The following is a 15619-nucleotide window of genomic DNA, read 5'->3' on the forward strand; positions in this document are numbered from 1 at the left end:
CCTCTCAGATGGTTGGACTCTGCTGTATTGGAAAATACAGAAAAACCCACCACCCCAAGAGATTGCATACAATGCTTTTGCAATTCAGCCAGTCATCGAGGCGGGTCTCACGATCACAGAGACCCACTTGGGGAGGGTGAGCAGGGAGAGCGGGCTAAGCACACGAGCAGACAGTCTGCTCTGGGCGGCTGAAGCGGCCACCCACACAACTGCCAACTCCATTACAGAGCTGGTGGGTGCTGGGGGGAGCGGGAGCCAATTGGCCCCCGGAAGCTCCAGCATGCCCTGCGCGAGCGTGCAGGGCATGCTGGAGAAACCCCCGGAGCTGGGAGGCAGCTTTTTGCCTCCCCTCCAGGGGTCTACTTGTGAGTAGCCACAGCGCGGAGCCACGCCACGGTAACTCACGATTGCTAAAACCAGGTTTGCGGAGCGATCGCTCTGTGGTTCAAATGTTGTTCAAATCAGTTAAGTGGTTCACACTTGTGCCTCAAACATTCATGCACCTGCCATCTTGAATCAGAGTGGATGACATCATTACCAACTACTCCATTGAGGTATCCCTATGTGTTCCCTACAACTGTTCCAGATAAGGTTCAAATCAATTAGGTGGTTCACAAGAGCCCATTTGCGCCCCAAAAGTCCATGCGTCCGCCATCTTGAATTGCATTGGATGACATCATCACAAACTACACCATTGAGGTGTCCCTATGTGTCACTTACTACAACTGTATCAAATGTGGTTCAAATCAGTTAGGCGGTCCATAAGTTAGCCCACTTGCACCTCAAACATTCTCACATCCGCCATCTTGAATTGCATTGGATGGCATAATCACAAACTAGACCATTGAGGTGTCCCTACAAATGTATCCAATTTGGTTCATATTGGTTCAGGCATTGTGAAGTTAATAGGGACACACACACACACAAACAATGCTGGGTGATTTCATAAGCGGAAGTGCACCTAGGTAATTTTGGAGCCTGGACCTAAAGGCATTCGGAGGGCCCCCTCCCCTGCAAATTAAGCATCATTGTGCTCTGCCGGGCGACCACACCACCCAGGAGAGACTGAAGAGGATTTGGGGGCCTCCAGGAACTGTGGAGGCCCTGGACTTCAGCCCCGAGGTCCAGGGGTAAGAGCACCTCTGTTCATAAGCTTACATTCCTTAAGGAAACTAGGCCAAAAAATGATGTTTACTTTTAGTTTTGTCATTGGTTTTAAGTATATCCATAACTTCATTTCAGCTCAGTAGTAGGTCAGTTAACCAGCCTTTAGCCATTGTGTCTGGGGATGATGAGAGCGAAGTCTGTAGGTTTTAAATTTTAATGTTGGTTTTAAATGATTTTAATTGTAAACTGCCCAGAGATGCAAGTTTTGGGCAGTATACAAATATGTGACATTAAACAAACAAACAGTCTAACAACATCTGGGAACCCAAGCTTGGGGACGCCTCTATGGTAAGCTGCTTCCACACTGGGACTCTTTGTGCCTGTCATAGCATCTAGTGTGGCTTGCCACCAGGTGAATAGGGAGGCCAGCGGTGGCCCCTGTTCTGCCCACCACCGGCGGCCCCCCTTGCGTCTGACATCAGATGCAGCGTCTGACGTCAGATACTGTATCTGACATCAGATGCGGTGGGCGGGGTTTTGCTTGCAAACGGGGCCATGCAGCTCTGTTTTGGAGCAGCTTAGCCCAGCACCAGCTTCCCAGCCTGGCTGGGAATGCATCTCCTTGCCTTTTTAAGCAAGGAGAGCTGTTCCTGGCTGCGCCACAAATGCAGCACTGGCCGGGAATTTGCTTGGAAATGGTGCACGTGGCCCCGTTTGCGAGCAAAACTTCGCCCCCTGCACCTGACGTGTGACGCAGCAACGGGAGTGGCTAGGGCGCTAGGCACAGCCCGTGAGGGGCACAGCCCAGGTTCTTTGCACCTGTTCGTGCAATGGTGGCTCTGCCCCTGCTTGCCACGTAGCTCTTCTGGGCTACATGTCTTTCTCTACATGAAGAGTTCCCGATATCAGCCACATATACCTCCAGGGACGTCTTGTGCCCGCATGGAAACTCTAGACATAACGCACTAGATGTCATGGCAGAATTAGGAAAATCACCACGGACATGGCTTGCCACCGCCTATATAAGATAATGTACACTGGACCTCATTGCACCCAGCTTTAATTTGTTCTTTAACCTACACACAGATACAGTGATTCCTAACAATTTGTGCAATCTAGGTACTGCAGGCTAGGGATGTGCACGAATTGTGATTCAAAGCGCAATTTGCAGCACCTCCCCAGCACCTTTAAAATGGAAGAGAACAAATGCACAAATGCTCCTCCGCCGCTTGCTGTCTCTTCCTGTATCAGCAGTGCTAGCACCCAGCTATCATCGCGCGCCGGCAGCACTTGCCCCAGCGCAATGCCGGCACACACGTGTGCGAAGGCCAAGTTTTTCCTCTTACCTTGCTTCCACACAACTGAAAATTGGGAGCACACACAGCTCCCAAACTCAGAACACAGTTTTTGATTATGTGAATGACCTCACTTTCTCCAGATCTCTCCAAGTGATTGTAGAAGGCAGGAAGGTTTGTGCCAGGGTTGGGAAGTTGAATCCAACATGACGGAATCTACCACCACGGAGTCTGTAACCCAGTCTGCAAATGTTAAGGAATCAGTGCCTGGATTAGGGTTCTTCAGCTAGGCTTTGCTTTATAAAGTGTCTTCTAAGCTTGAGCAGAAAAATAAGTGATTGGTTTGGGCTTTGAGTGCTTCATTAACAAAACGACATTGACAAACTGGAGGGAAGAGTGGAGAGAAAGAGGATGGCGCGACTGATCGCAGGGCCTCAGGGGATGACGTTACGAGGAAATATTAAAAGAGCTAAAAATGCCCAGTGTGGCAAACTGGTGAATAACAAGAAGACATTTCACGTGGCTGAATGCATATGAAGAAAGAAAGAAAGAAAGAAAGAAAGAAAGAAAGAAAGAAAGAAAGAGAGGCGGGGAGGGGAAGGGAGGGGATGGAGAGGGGGGAGGAAGGAGGAGGGAGCAAGGGAGAGAATATGAATTTGACTCGAGGGCTTAATCTGAGCCAGGCCTTAGCCCACAAACTAGTTTTCAATGACAGGACTATATCCCCAGATATGTGAACTTGTGTGGAAACGCTAATGCTCCTGAATATGCATCATGCTTTTCCCTTAGTAGCTAGCCATATGAGATAATACATCTGGTTTAGGAGAAAGGGCTTTCAGGGCAGACCATGTGAGTTCCAGGTTAATGTGAATCCCAGCACCAATCATTTGTGGTTCAAATGTGTGTGGAACAAGAGGAAGAACAGAAATAAGATGCTACTCTGGGAGTCCTGAAGTATCCAGATAGAGTGGGAAACAGGCAAAAAATTATAAATGGGATACATGAGTATATCTGGTAAACTGGGGCTATTAATAGATACTTCTAATAGACTGAGGAACAGAGCTATGCAGTTTTCAAGCTCTGCAGTAACTATTACCATCTAGTGAGAGGTAAAATGTGCTAGTGAGATGTTAAATGTCACAGGACAGGAGTGTACAAAACTCCGCCGTGTTGTCTGTTCTCTGGTCTATTGCCATAGAACGTACAAACTGCATATGCTGGGCCTAGGACATGGATGTAGGTGTGCAAGTTTTGGAGTGGTCAGTGGAGTAATGCAGGCCTTTTGCATATACAACATGCACTGACCCTTAAGAGTGTAGTTTATGTACAATTGGCCTTTGAGGTATGTAATATTCCATATACTGTATAACACCATTTTGGATGTGCAGCCAGTGATGTGCTCTGCATGTGCACATTCTGGGCAACTGGCATTTTGGCAGCACAGTGTATAGTAGCCATTCAGTTAGCAGTTAGTTACATTTTGAGTGAGACGATGCAGGTTATGTGCAGTTCACAATTTGGATGTATAATGGATGGACACAGCGGCCATAAGCTTACACAAGGTAAAGTTAACTTTAATTAATTGAATTCAGTGGGATGGATGAAGCTTTGTATTTGGACTGTGGGTGAAATGTGCAGATTCCATGCACTGGGCAGCAAGAAGCACCAAGATGTGCACAAGTAACATTAAAAAATCCTCTGTATTTTCTGCAAAATATTATTATAGTACTGACCTAGATGGACTAATGGTCTGACAAGAAACAATGCTTCTAGACTCTTACCATGAGAAGGACTCTTCTTCTCCTCAAGTGTATACCCCGTGGCACTGCAGCCTGCCTGCCTGTGTCCGGATAACACCATGACCTCAGATTGGTCCTGGGCCCAGGCTGACATCCTGGGTCAGGGCACCAGTCCACCTCATCTTGGGCCATGGCAGTGATGTGCATGCGTGTCTCAGTAGCACTAATGGGCAGACTGTGACACATATGGGTTTGGGGTTGGCCAGGGTGAGGCGAGTGGTGTTGCAGTCACACACTCTCCATGGTCAGCATGGGATAGCCAGCAGGGGGTGGTTGGCCTTCAAGAAGACCAGCTGCCCCACTAAGACAGCCTCCAAGCATGAGCAATGCGGTGCCACTATGTCCCCAGCCATGAAGAACACCCTCTTGCTTTGGACACTGCTTGGTGTGCATGAGAGGAACTGTCTGACAACCATCTGGCCAGACTAGGCAACACGTTGCCCCAAACTGGATCTGCTCTATCTCCTGACTTGCCACCAGCTTTTGAAAGTAATGCAGAACTCACAACTCAGCACTGCTGCAGGGCTCTGTGAGCTCCTCCCATACCCCTGGCAAGGCAGAAAGGAAGCCCTTTGTGAACCACCGGGTGGGATGCTGAGGCAGAACTACCGGCTTCCTTGGTCCTGCTGTCGTAAATCTGTTAGCTCGGCTAACTCAACAGGATTTACAACCCCCTTCAGCACTTCCTCTGTGAGATAACAGAAAGCAGCAGTGAAACTGCAAGAAGGAAAAGAAAAGGCTCACAAAGAAAAGAGTAAACTAATTAAGTCCCTTGAACTGAACTAGGTACCCCCCTCTAACAATAACTGAGTAATAAGTGAAAAGAAAACACAAAGCAAGGAATGAAACGAGTGAAAGACACCAGAACAAGGAATTAATGGAACAAAGCAGGAGAGCATAAACAAGGCAAACTGGAACTTGGAAAAGTCTGGAATTTAAATAGCACACTGTCTGCTGCCAGCAAAAGTTGCAAACAGCATCTGAGCAAGTGAGAGACTGCTAAATATATATGGCTCAAGAGAACCAGCAGCCAATCAGGCTTCCCTGAGTCAGCACTTCAGCTTCCTCTCTTGTGATCTCCTGCACCTGCGTGACTGGCACTGAGCTTGCCTCTTGAGATGCCTTCTCAAGACAGGTGAAATCCCAGGCTCCTCCCCATCAGAAATCATGTCTGGCAGCTGTTGCGAATCCTCAGCTCCAGAGTCTGGTCTCCCTGCCAAATCCTGTTGCTGTGCCTCTGAGCCCTCATTAGCAGGTGAATCCTCCTGCTCTGACTCTTCTGAGTCAGAAGTCTGAGCCATGACACCTGCCCAGGAAGCAGTGGTGATGCTGCTGCTAGGGGTGGACTGTGCACAAGCATAGCTGCTCTGGCAACCTCCTCCTGTGCCCCAGCCTCCTCTCCTGGGCTTGCCTAACCTCTTCAGCCAGGAGGGCCCTCCACATGGGCTGCTGGTCAGGGGTGACAACTTTATCCTTGGGTCACATAGAGTGGACAAACCATACTCTGCCGATACAACCAAGGGTGTCCTGAGCCGATCCACCACTCCAGTCCTCAGCTGACCTGCCAAAGTGATTGCTTCCTCAGTGTTCAGTGTGGACTGGAGGTCACCCATCGTCTTATCAAGGAGGAGAGCGGTGGGCAAGGCCTGGATCAGGGTTGCTGTTTTAGCATACAAACTGTTTGTGGCAACAAAGAATGGCTTGAGTGTCAACCTTGGAAATGTGCCCAGTCCTGAGTGGATAGGTCACACACTTCCAAGCCACGCCTGGAACAAGAGAAAGTTGGGGTTTCAGTGGGTTGGATCCTCCCACTGACCCAGTGGAAGGTAGGGATAGTTGGTTGGCATTGCAGAAAGGAAAAAGAGATGGGGAGAGAGAGAGAGTGCTTCTTTCCACTGGGCTGGGCTGGGCAGGCCCAGGCTGCTGCCACTGCCGCCGCTGCCACCATTCTGTTCTCCTTCCTCCTTTCCTGATGTCCTCTTCAAAAACGGCACACTATAAGGGCTCTCTCTGTCTCCCAGTCCCTTTAAATACATTCCCAAACTCCCTCTTTTGTGTTTTCCTGCCCCCTCTGCCTCTCCCCAGCCATTGGGGGCACAGTTGCCCATGACAACACTTGATTGGTATAATAACAAGCCAATCAAGAAGCCAGGAGATTGCAAGCCAATTGGAAGCCAGTGCCAGAAAACCAATTAGCAAGGGATATACCAGCCTCCAAAGTAGTGCTGGAGCTGGACACATTGAAACTTTTCTAATCTAAACAGGGGTGTTTTATTTTGAACTCAAAACAGGCCCTTTATTAAAAGCGTGTTTTGTTTCAAGCTGGAGACACTTGAAATCACTTGTTTTGAGTCAAAAAGTATCGAGTGCATCCATTGCATGTAGATTTTTATGTATGTTTGCACCAACCTGTGATTCCCCCCCCCTTTTTTGCAAAGGAAAGAATTTGGCAAGAATCATAAATAGTTGGACATTAAGACTGTATCCTTGTGTGTATCTGTGTGCATTTTGGACACCCTTGCCGAATTCAAATCATTTTAATTTAATTTAATCAATGTAATTTAATTTTTGTAAATTAAATCTATATCTCGATTGATTTATTCTGCAGTGCCAAAGAGTTTTGCAGACACCATCAAGAGCGGAACAGGACGGCTATCATTTGCCCCCATGCATTTGTCTTGCTAACGAAATTAAGATCTACGGCTTTTTCTTTTCTTTTTTCTTGTTGCAATGGTAAAAGAGTTTTGCAAACAATGGCGAAGCGCGAGGGTTGCAGTTGCCAGCCTAGTCTGGGTCTCCTGAACTAATTCACACCTTAGGGTTTTGCAAATTCTTCTTCTTAATTTTGCAGCGGTAAAGAGGCTCGCAATGCATGAAGGTCGCATCCCGTGTGTGTGTGTGTGTGTGAGTGAAGGGAGACAAGATGCCTTTGCAACTCCCCCCATTTTTTTCCGTCTGCGGGAGAGAGAAAAGAAGAGGAGGAGTAGGCGGAGAGGAGGAGGAGGAGGGGAATTTCTCAGTGGTCGCATCCGGCTCACTGGCTCTCGCAGCCACGAGGGGAAAGGAACTGGGGAGGGGGCTGGGGCCCCCTCCGGAGACACCCCATCTACCCCAGAGTGGGGAATGGCATGAGAAAAAGGCGGGTGAGTCTAGCGGCAAAGGGGTGGTGGAGGGCGGGATTGGGAGGCAGGGGCTCGGATAATGGGGGAGGGTCAAGTGGTGAAGGGGAGAGATAAAAGAGGCGGCATTTGGGGGTCGTTTGTGAGAGGGGGGGAGGGGCAGCTGACTGAGGAGAATCGTGGTGGCGTGGGGAGGGGGAGATGCCCGGGGAGCGGGGGGGGGAGGAAGTTGCATATTTGGGGCAATTCCAACTTGGGGCCAGTTGCGGGGGTATTTGGGGGCTAGTGGCATGCGTGGCAGTGAAGCTCGGAAGTGTGGAGGGGGGGAAGTTAGAGTTACTCTGCTGGGGGTGAGCAGACACAGTGTGTGTGTGTGGGGGGGGGGGGAGAATTCTTAAGGTATCCACCTTGGGGATTCCTGGGAGGAGGAGCCTTTCCGAAGTACTTGCAGGGAGTCAGGATCACAGGGGCGGGGAGCTCAAGGTGTGAGGAGGAGGCAGAGGAGTGGGCGTCCTTGTGGTCCTTAACTTGAGGGTAGGGGTGGACTGGGGAATGTTATTATGAGTACCTAAAGTATTGAAGTCAGGACAGGCCCATTGTTTTTTTTGGGGGGGGATGTGGGGGCAAAAATAAAAACAACCATTGAAAAGGCAGTTAAGACACTTTTGTTCACCCAGGCTTTTAATTAGATTTACGGTTGTAATAGTTTTAGTATTGTGTTAAATTCTAAATTGCTGCAATGTTTTAATCTTTTTCTTTGGTTTTAATTGGTATTGTTTTGTTGTAAACCGCCCAGAGCCGCCAGTTTACAATTGTGCTTAAACAAATAAATAAAATAAATGGAACACCCCCAGGATGGTTAAAGGTTGTCGAAGGTGCAGCTGGGGTAGCGGAGCACAAAAGTCCCAAGGGGAGGTCGTGGGACAATGTTTTTATTGCGATATCTTACTTTTGGTCCTGTGCCAGGTGGCTGACAACACAGAAAATCATAATAAAAATGCAGTACAGTCAAACAGAAAACAGTAAATGAAGAAAACAATAAAACCGTGGAGGGTGGCAGCTGAAGGCAAATGGTGGGGAGAGGAGGGGAGGTGTTGCTTTGGGTAGCGGGGAAAGAAGGGCTATAGGAATGGGATAGACTCCCTCTAGGGATGAATGGGAGGAGGGTGCTGAGGGGATAATGGGTACTTACTTGGGGACTGGGAATGGATAGCCTCAGAATAGACAAAATGGGCCAGGGACATGAGAAGAGCCCTTGTTGGGTCATCGATCTCAGAGGTCCAAACAGAAGGATCTTGTTTCAAAAAGTGGAAAGTCAAATACTTTGGGGAAGCAAGGGATGAAGGCAACAGTCCTGCCCCATTGTGTGATTTCCAGCAATTGGCATTAAGACATGAACAGCCTCTGAACTTGGAAGTCCCAACGTTCAATTAAACGATTGTGATAATAGACATTGGTAGAAGTTCTGTATGAATGTATCTATCCTTATAACTATTAATGTGAAGGACTGTCGCTGCATTTTATGCCAGTATATTCTGTATGTACATACATTCCGTATCTTAATTATGTGTCGAATGAAAAAGTTTTTCCTGTCTATTCATTTCACTGGGCGGCCCCAAGTTATGAGGAAGAGAGAGAAAATTATCTCTAGCCACTTGCTCTACATCATTAATGACATCAACTTCTGATATAATGATGTCCTTGCCCCAGCTGTATTTTTTGTTTGTTTAAAGTAAAAAGCCCAAAGCATGCCTTTCCTCATAAGGGCAGCTGAGTCACCAGAAATTATGGATATTTCCAGTCACCTGCTACCTTTTCCTTAATAGGTTTGGAAGCCTTAAATTCTACACTCAAACTAGTGCAGTGACACTCTGACATTTGTGTGATAATGTGGTATCACGTTGGAGGTCATTTTTGTATATGCACCTGAAGCATTTGGAGGGTCTTAGGCAAATGCTGTCTTATGTGATGATCACACTGCTTTTGTACAGAGCCCAGCACATTCCTTGCTGTACATGCATGTTGAATTAGTAGGAGCAGTAACTTCTAATGCCTCCCTGACATATACCATTTACAAATCTTTTAAAAACAATGCTGTAGTAAACAGAATTTTAATCTTAAATTATAGAATTATTAATTATTACTGCTTGATTAACAATGTACGTGAAACAGTATAGATGAATATAAGTGAAGGAAATTCCTTGCTCCAAGGAGTTCCCAAATTAAAGAGGAAGTCTGCGTATGTATCATCATTTACCTTGCTACACATTTCCGTTGTCAATGCCACTTCTGTGTAGGAATCCTGTGTAGAGCCAGCATGGTGTAGTGGTTAAGAGTGCTGGACTAGGACCGGGGAGACCTGAGTTCAAATCCTCATTCAGCCATGAGACCTGCTGGGTGACTCTGGGCCAGTCACTTCTCTCTCAGGCTTAACCTACTTCACAGGGTTGTTGTGAAAGAGAAACTCAAGTATGTAGTACACCGCTCTGGGCTCCTTGGAGGAACAGCGGGATATAAATGTAATGTAATAATACTACTACTAATAATAATAGTACACCGCTCTGGGCTCCTTGGAGGAAGAGCGGGGTATAAAATGTAAAAAATAAAATAATGTTCTTTTCTGTCTGTAGGTTGTAACGTGATATGGACATTTTTGTGTAAAACATACTGGGAACCTTTGATTAGCCATCATTTCTTAGCCTATATGCTTGCAAATTATACATGAGTAGGATTATCTACACACATGTAATGTGTTGATTCTTACACACAAATATGGGAAATGTGTGAGGTCTAAAGCAGCCTACAGAAATCCTAAACTTTAACATTAGTGGAAGTTTTGGAGAGTATGGGACTTACTTCAGTGGGACTTACTTCCTAGTAAATATTCTTGGGATCGCAGTCTTTCTCTCACTGGAATTTCTCTCCTCTTATTGTGTACCATTGTGATTCTCTGTGATAGCTGGATGGAGCAAGCTGGAGTAGACGTTTCCTTTAATTACTGGGGAGGAAGAAAAAACGAGATATTTTATCACCCAAACTATTTTTGTGAAATAATTGACTTGCCTGGTAGGGTGGGGGAGGTTGCAAGGCCACAGCTGCAAAGAGATTGGACCGCGTGTTTTATGTTCTTGTTATTCATAAAGCTCCACTGTGAAGGAGAACCTCGTGTCCCCCTGCCGAGTGGTCGAGATGCATATAATGCTCATACACCATAATAGGGAGAGGAGAAAAGGGTTGTGCCGGGTTGTCTCAAACAATAGCAGGCTTGGAACGTCTTTCTTTAGCTGTCAAAACTTGTTTTCTCATGAGTGCGGAAAGCATTTGGCATTTGCGGGAATGTGCATTGTCCTAATGATTATTTTGTCACGTTTACCAACATTCTCATGTTTAGCATCTCGCTCCATTGTCTGCTTTTGTCCCACATTTCTTGATGTCTCCTTGGGTTGAATTGGTTATTTCCCCTCCTGGAAACCGCTGGAAACTGTAAGTATTTGTGTTATGTGCATGCGCAGTCCCTTTCTTTAAACAAAAGAAGCGTACATTCACTGGGGAAAACTTTTAAATCTTTTGGGAGAGTTCTGGTTTCAAGAACAGAAGGGGAAATTTAAAGATGGGAAACTTTGTAGTATCTGTTTAGTGTTAGCAGTGTAATGTCTTTTTTGGTTTTACAGAGGTGTGTGAACGTTCTAGTTTGTACACACTGATGTCAGTTACTTGAATTCAAATGTTTTGGAGATATGTGGAGAGTTGAGGGGATGAAGACTAACTAATGGAGCATGACAGCTATTACATGGCATTCCTTCTTCCTCACTTTAGAAGAGAAGAGGCAAACAGAACTTCTGTGGAAAAATACATTTATTTCACCTTATTTGTTCACTGGACCACTTTTTCTCCATTCTGCTTCCTAAATTTCAAGGGATTTGAACTTTTGGATGAAATGCTGATATTCACTGTGTATGTAAATCTCATTTTAATCTTTTGAAAACCCGAGTGGGGCTTTGAAACAATTCTGGACCCTGCTTAGCATAGCTTTGAAATGCACTGCTATGCATTTCAGGAAAAACACAGACCGCTGATTCCAGTTACATTGTGAAGTATGTATATTTACTTGTTTGATAACATAGGGAAACAGGATCCAAACTTTGCTCTGATCTCTCTCTCTCTCACACGTACACACACAAACAAACTCGTTTTGGCTTTGCCTTGTTGTGTGCTTATATGTATTGCTTGTTTGTTAGTTATTCTAAGATAAAGGGAAGTCAGAAAATAACATTTGCAGTTAACATATTTTATATTTGTGGATTTTCTAGAAGAGTGGAAAACAATGATGTTGGCCAATAAATTCATAAAATTTAATAACAGTTGGAGCAAAAGGTTGTGAGAAAACTGCTTTTGGCTGCAATCCTGTGCACTTTTACCCGGACGTGAGCTTTATTGAACACTGTAGAAGTTACTTCTAAGGAAACAGGCATAAGATTGTGCTGCAAGTTAACAGGGACCATAGCTCAGTGGTTCAGTGCATGCAGAAGGTGCCAGGTTCAATCCCTGGCATCTCCAGGTAGGGATGGGAAGTACCAATACAATAAGCCCAATAGGTAGGATAAACAGAATTTGTTCAGAAGAAGAGGGATAAGCAGAATTTGTAATTTTCCAGGGAGAAAAACAAAGTATGAGACAGGACAGTGATAAAACATAGAAGTTAAAAACATGGAACAACATAAATCCTACAGGAAAAAAAAATCTCATCAAATAAATATGCAATGATCAGTAATATCCATTGTAAACCAATGTCTCATGCAAAAGTGAAAAACCGGTTAAAATAATCAATAATAATAATAATAATAATAATAATAATAATAATAATAAATAAACTTTATTTGTTAGCCTTCCCATAACAAATTGTTCTGTTATTAAATGGCATTCAGGACTTTCCATCTTACATTCTCATATGCCTATTCCAATATTCCATAAAAGACTGCCAAACAAAAGCTTGAGAGAGGGAAGGAGAGGGAGAGATGCGCCAACATGTATTTGTGGTCTAGTGGAGACCCGAGTCTACCTCTACCATGAAGCCATTGTGTGGCCTTTTGCACTTCCCTCTTTATCTATAGAATATGAAGGATTGATGTAATTTAGAGATCAAACTTGTTTCTCTCTTTTCAGTATAAATAGCAGCTGAAAACCTGCTTAGCCCTCTTTTGTAGACAAATAGCAAATAATGGATTTCCTCACACTTGCGAGTAATCTGTGGAAAATCATGCATGGATGGAACTGGATGTATTTGTGCAAATAGAATAAGTCATTGGTGTTTATTTTGGATTGTGCTCCCTTTGAGGCTGTTCTCACAACCAGCCTAATCCTTCCTGGGGCAGGGTTAGGCTAGTCATGAGAAGCAGTGGGATCCTCTGCTCCCTGCCCCCTGCCACCTAACCCCCTTAATGAACCCAGCTTTTAGCCGAGGTTAAGGGTGCTCTCGCACCCTTATCCCGGCTACCAGGTATCATGTGACTCAGACGGGTGCATAGAGCACCCATCTGAGGGGGAAATTCCCAATGCAACATGTATGCTGCTCGTTGCATTGAGGGATGCCTGGAGGCCGGAAGAACGAGTTCCGGCCCCGGATCCCTCCACTCTGCTTCACAGAGCTACGTGGAGCAGGGCTGCCCATGTGGGTGCCCGGGAGGCGCGCTGCAGAGGACCTGCTTGGTTGTCTGGGGGGAAGCTAAGGTGAAAGCAGCCTTCCCCCTGCGCTCTCCCCCACCCACCCGGGGCAATCGTGTGAATCACCCCTTTGTGTAGATCTGCCTCTTCACAGAAAAATTACAGTTTTTGGTTGCTCAGGTGCTTTTGTATCAGGGACTGTTAGAATCCACTATTCATTTGTTTTCTTACCACAATTATATCCTGCCCATCTTCTGAGTCCTCAAAGCAGCTTTCTTCATAATAAGGTCTCTGAAACTTTCAAAACTTGTTCCTGCTTTGAACTGCTTTCAACGCTTTGTCTCAAACCTGTGATGTGTATTTGGTGACCTGTGTTGGTATTAGTCATTTGTATGGTGATATTCTGAAAATACAGATTCCCTTTAAAAGGCACATTCCATGATGTGAGATATGTTGGTCCTAGAGAAATAGTGCAGCATTCATATTTACTGGTGAAGGGGTTTTTAATATGCTTCATTTATGTGTTTGGGTTTCTAATTTCCCCTGTCCTCAGGGTTTGAGGTTTCAGTGGAGTTCTAAGAGATAAGTACTGGACATGTTAAGGTCCAGTACTCTGCAGTCAGCAAGACTGCATAGAGGCAGGAGAGATGGCTATACAGCTTCCTTCTTGACAGAGGGACAGCCCGCACATCCAATCAGGCTGGAGTGAGGGAGGAGCTTCCTCCCTCCGCTCCAGTTCCATGAGTCCCAAATTGCAGTGCCAGCATTCAGATGTAACGCTGGCACCACAAAACCGGAGTTAAGGGTGGCAAAACTCCATGGTGACCGAAGGTTTAGAGTGGAGTTTGGCGAGGGAAACCGCAGGTCAGGGTTCCCTCTAAGGCATGCACGCGCTCACAAGTTTTTTGATGTCCGCTCCGTTAATTTTAGATCCCTCTCAGGTTCAATCAAGAAGGCCCCGTTCCAAATGCAGATGCGCGCACACTGCCTTGATACTGCAACCCAGAGTAAAACTCATTCCGCACACAGATGAAATTTTTTTTAGAGAGAACACTACCCCAAGTCCCTTTTCACCGATTTGCCACATTTGGATGTGTGGCTTTGGCAACCGGAGGTGAAGGGACCTCTGGTTTCCTATTCTGTCTGAATTTGTCCATTATCTTAGTTCTATTTCCCCATCTCTTCTCCCACCAGACTCAAGACTTAAACTACAGCTGAGTTGTGCCAGAAAACATGTTCTTTCTCATAGCATTTGTATGTGTCACAAGAGGTCAAATGGTGCCTAGTTGGAGAGTGGGTGGCTGGGATCCAACAATGGCCACTTGAGCGGGACTGTGCTGCATAATCTTGTGCGAAAGTAACCCTGCTTGTTACCATTTTCCCAATGAAAGGCTCTTTATCTGAGGCAATCCCCTTCCTTTTTTGGCTGCCTTCTTGTTCCCAGAGTCTGCATCATTAATAAGAATGGCATGTTGATGTCCCATAATTATGACTCCACAGTGTAAAATGTTGTGAGGAGGTAGCCTGTTCTGACTTTGTCCAAAGTTGAATATGAATGGATGAGTAAAGATACTGCTTGGCAGTGCTAACTGCAGTGATCGGAAATGTGGCTTTGCTTAGGATTCTGGCTGACATGAGGAAAATTACTCGAAGTCCCTTTGAAATTAAAAGGACAGGGTAGGCAATGCCTGCCTTGACCTTTTAATTTTAATAAGATTACTATAAGCAATTTTCCTTTTTCTGTCAGCCATGGTCTTTAAATGGCAGCTTTTGTTTGTTTGTTGTATTTATATACCGCCCTATATAAAATCTCAGAGTGGTTTACATTCCAACCAAAGAACCACCAAAACCTAAAAATCATATAAACAGATTAAAATTACCATAAATAAAACTTTAAAACATCATAAACGAAGAGCCTAATAAAACAGGTGTGTTTTCAAATGTCGTTTACAAACAACCAGAGATGGGGAGATTCTGATTTCATTTCGGAGTGTGTTCCAGAGCCTTGGAGCAACCCTAGAGAAGGCCCGATTTTGGGTTGCCATCAAGTGAGCTGGTGGAAACTTTAACTGGATCTCCCCTGATAATCTTAATAGGTGGTGGGGCTCATGAAGAAGAAGTCGCTCTCTTAAATACCCTGGGCCCCCAAGCCATTCAGGGCTTTATAGGTAATAACTGCCACTTTGTACATCGCCTAGAAACTAATTGGCAGCCAGTGCAGTTCTTTTAAAATAGGAGCAATGTAGTTCCTATGGATGGCCCCAGAAACCAACCTGACTGCCTCATTCTGCACCAGCTGCAGTTTCCAAACTACGTACAAAGGCAACCCAACAGCACATTGCAGTAGTCAAGCCTGGATGCTAGCAGCATATGCACCACGGTTTTAAGGTCATTCGTCTAGAGAAATGGACGTTGCTGGTGTATCAGCTGAAGCTGATAAAAAGTGTTCCTGACCATTGCATCGGCCTGAGATAACAGGGAGAGGTTTGGGTCTACAAGTATTCCCAAATTACTGACCTGATCTTTCAGAGGGAGTGTAACTCCATGCAGAACAGACAGATCCAAAATTTTGAAATCTGGATTTTGAATTTCAAATTAATGTGATTGAAGCATATTGTTGACCGAGTGTTAAAGAATG

General features: G+C 45.4%; 1 protein-coding gene across 2 annotated transcripts in view; it reads left to right on the forward strand.

The window, feature by feature from the left end:
* Positions 1–7041: 7041 nt before the first annotated feature.
* The window catches only part of GJC1 (gap junction protein gamma 1), a 43293-nt gene continuing 34715 nt past the window's right edge, over positions 7042–15619 (forward strand). Inside the window, exon 1 of one of the 2 annotated variants that reach the window (XM_053265865.1) lies at positions 7042–7344. The gene's annotated coding sequence lies outside the window, so the exon portion shown is untranslated. Of the gene's footprint in view, positions 7345–10336; positions 10804–15619 lie in introns of those variants that run through there. The other variant, XM_053265866.1, reaches the window with a different exon arrangement.

This window comes from Hemicordylus capensis, chromosome 6 (assembly GCF_027244095.1).
Source record: "Hemicordylus capensis ecotype Gifberg chromosome 6, rHemCap1.1.pri, whole genome shotgun sequence".
In the NCBI taxonomy this organism is placed as follows: domain Eukaryota; kingdom Metazoa; phylum Chordata; class Lepidosauria; order Squamata; family Cordylidae; genus Hemicordylus; species Hemicordylus capensis.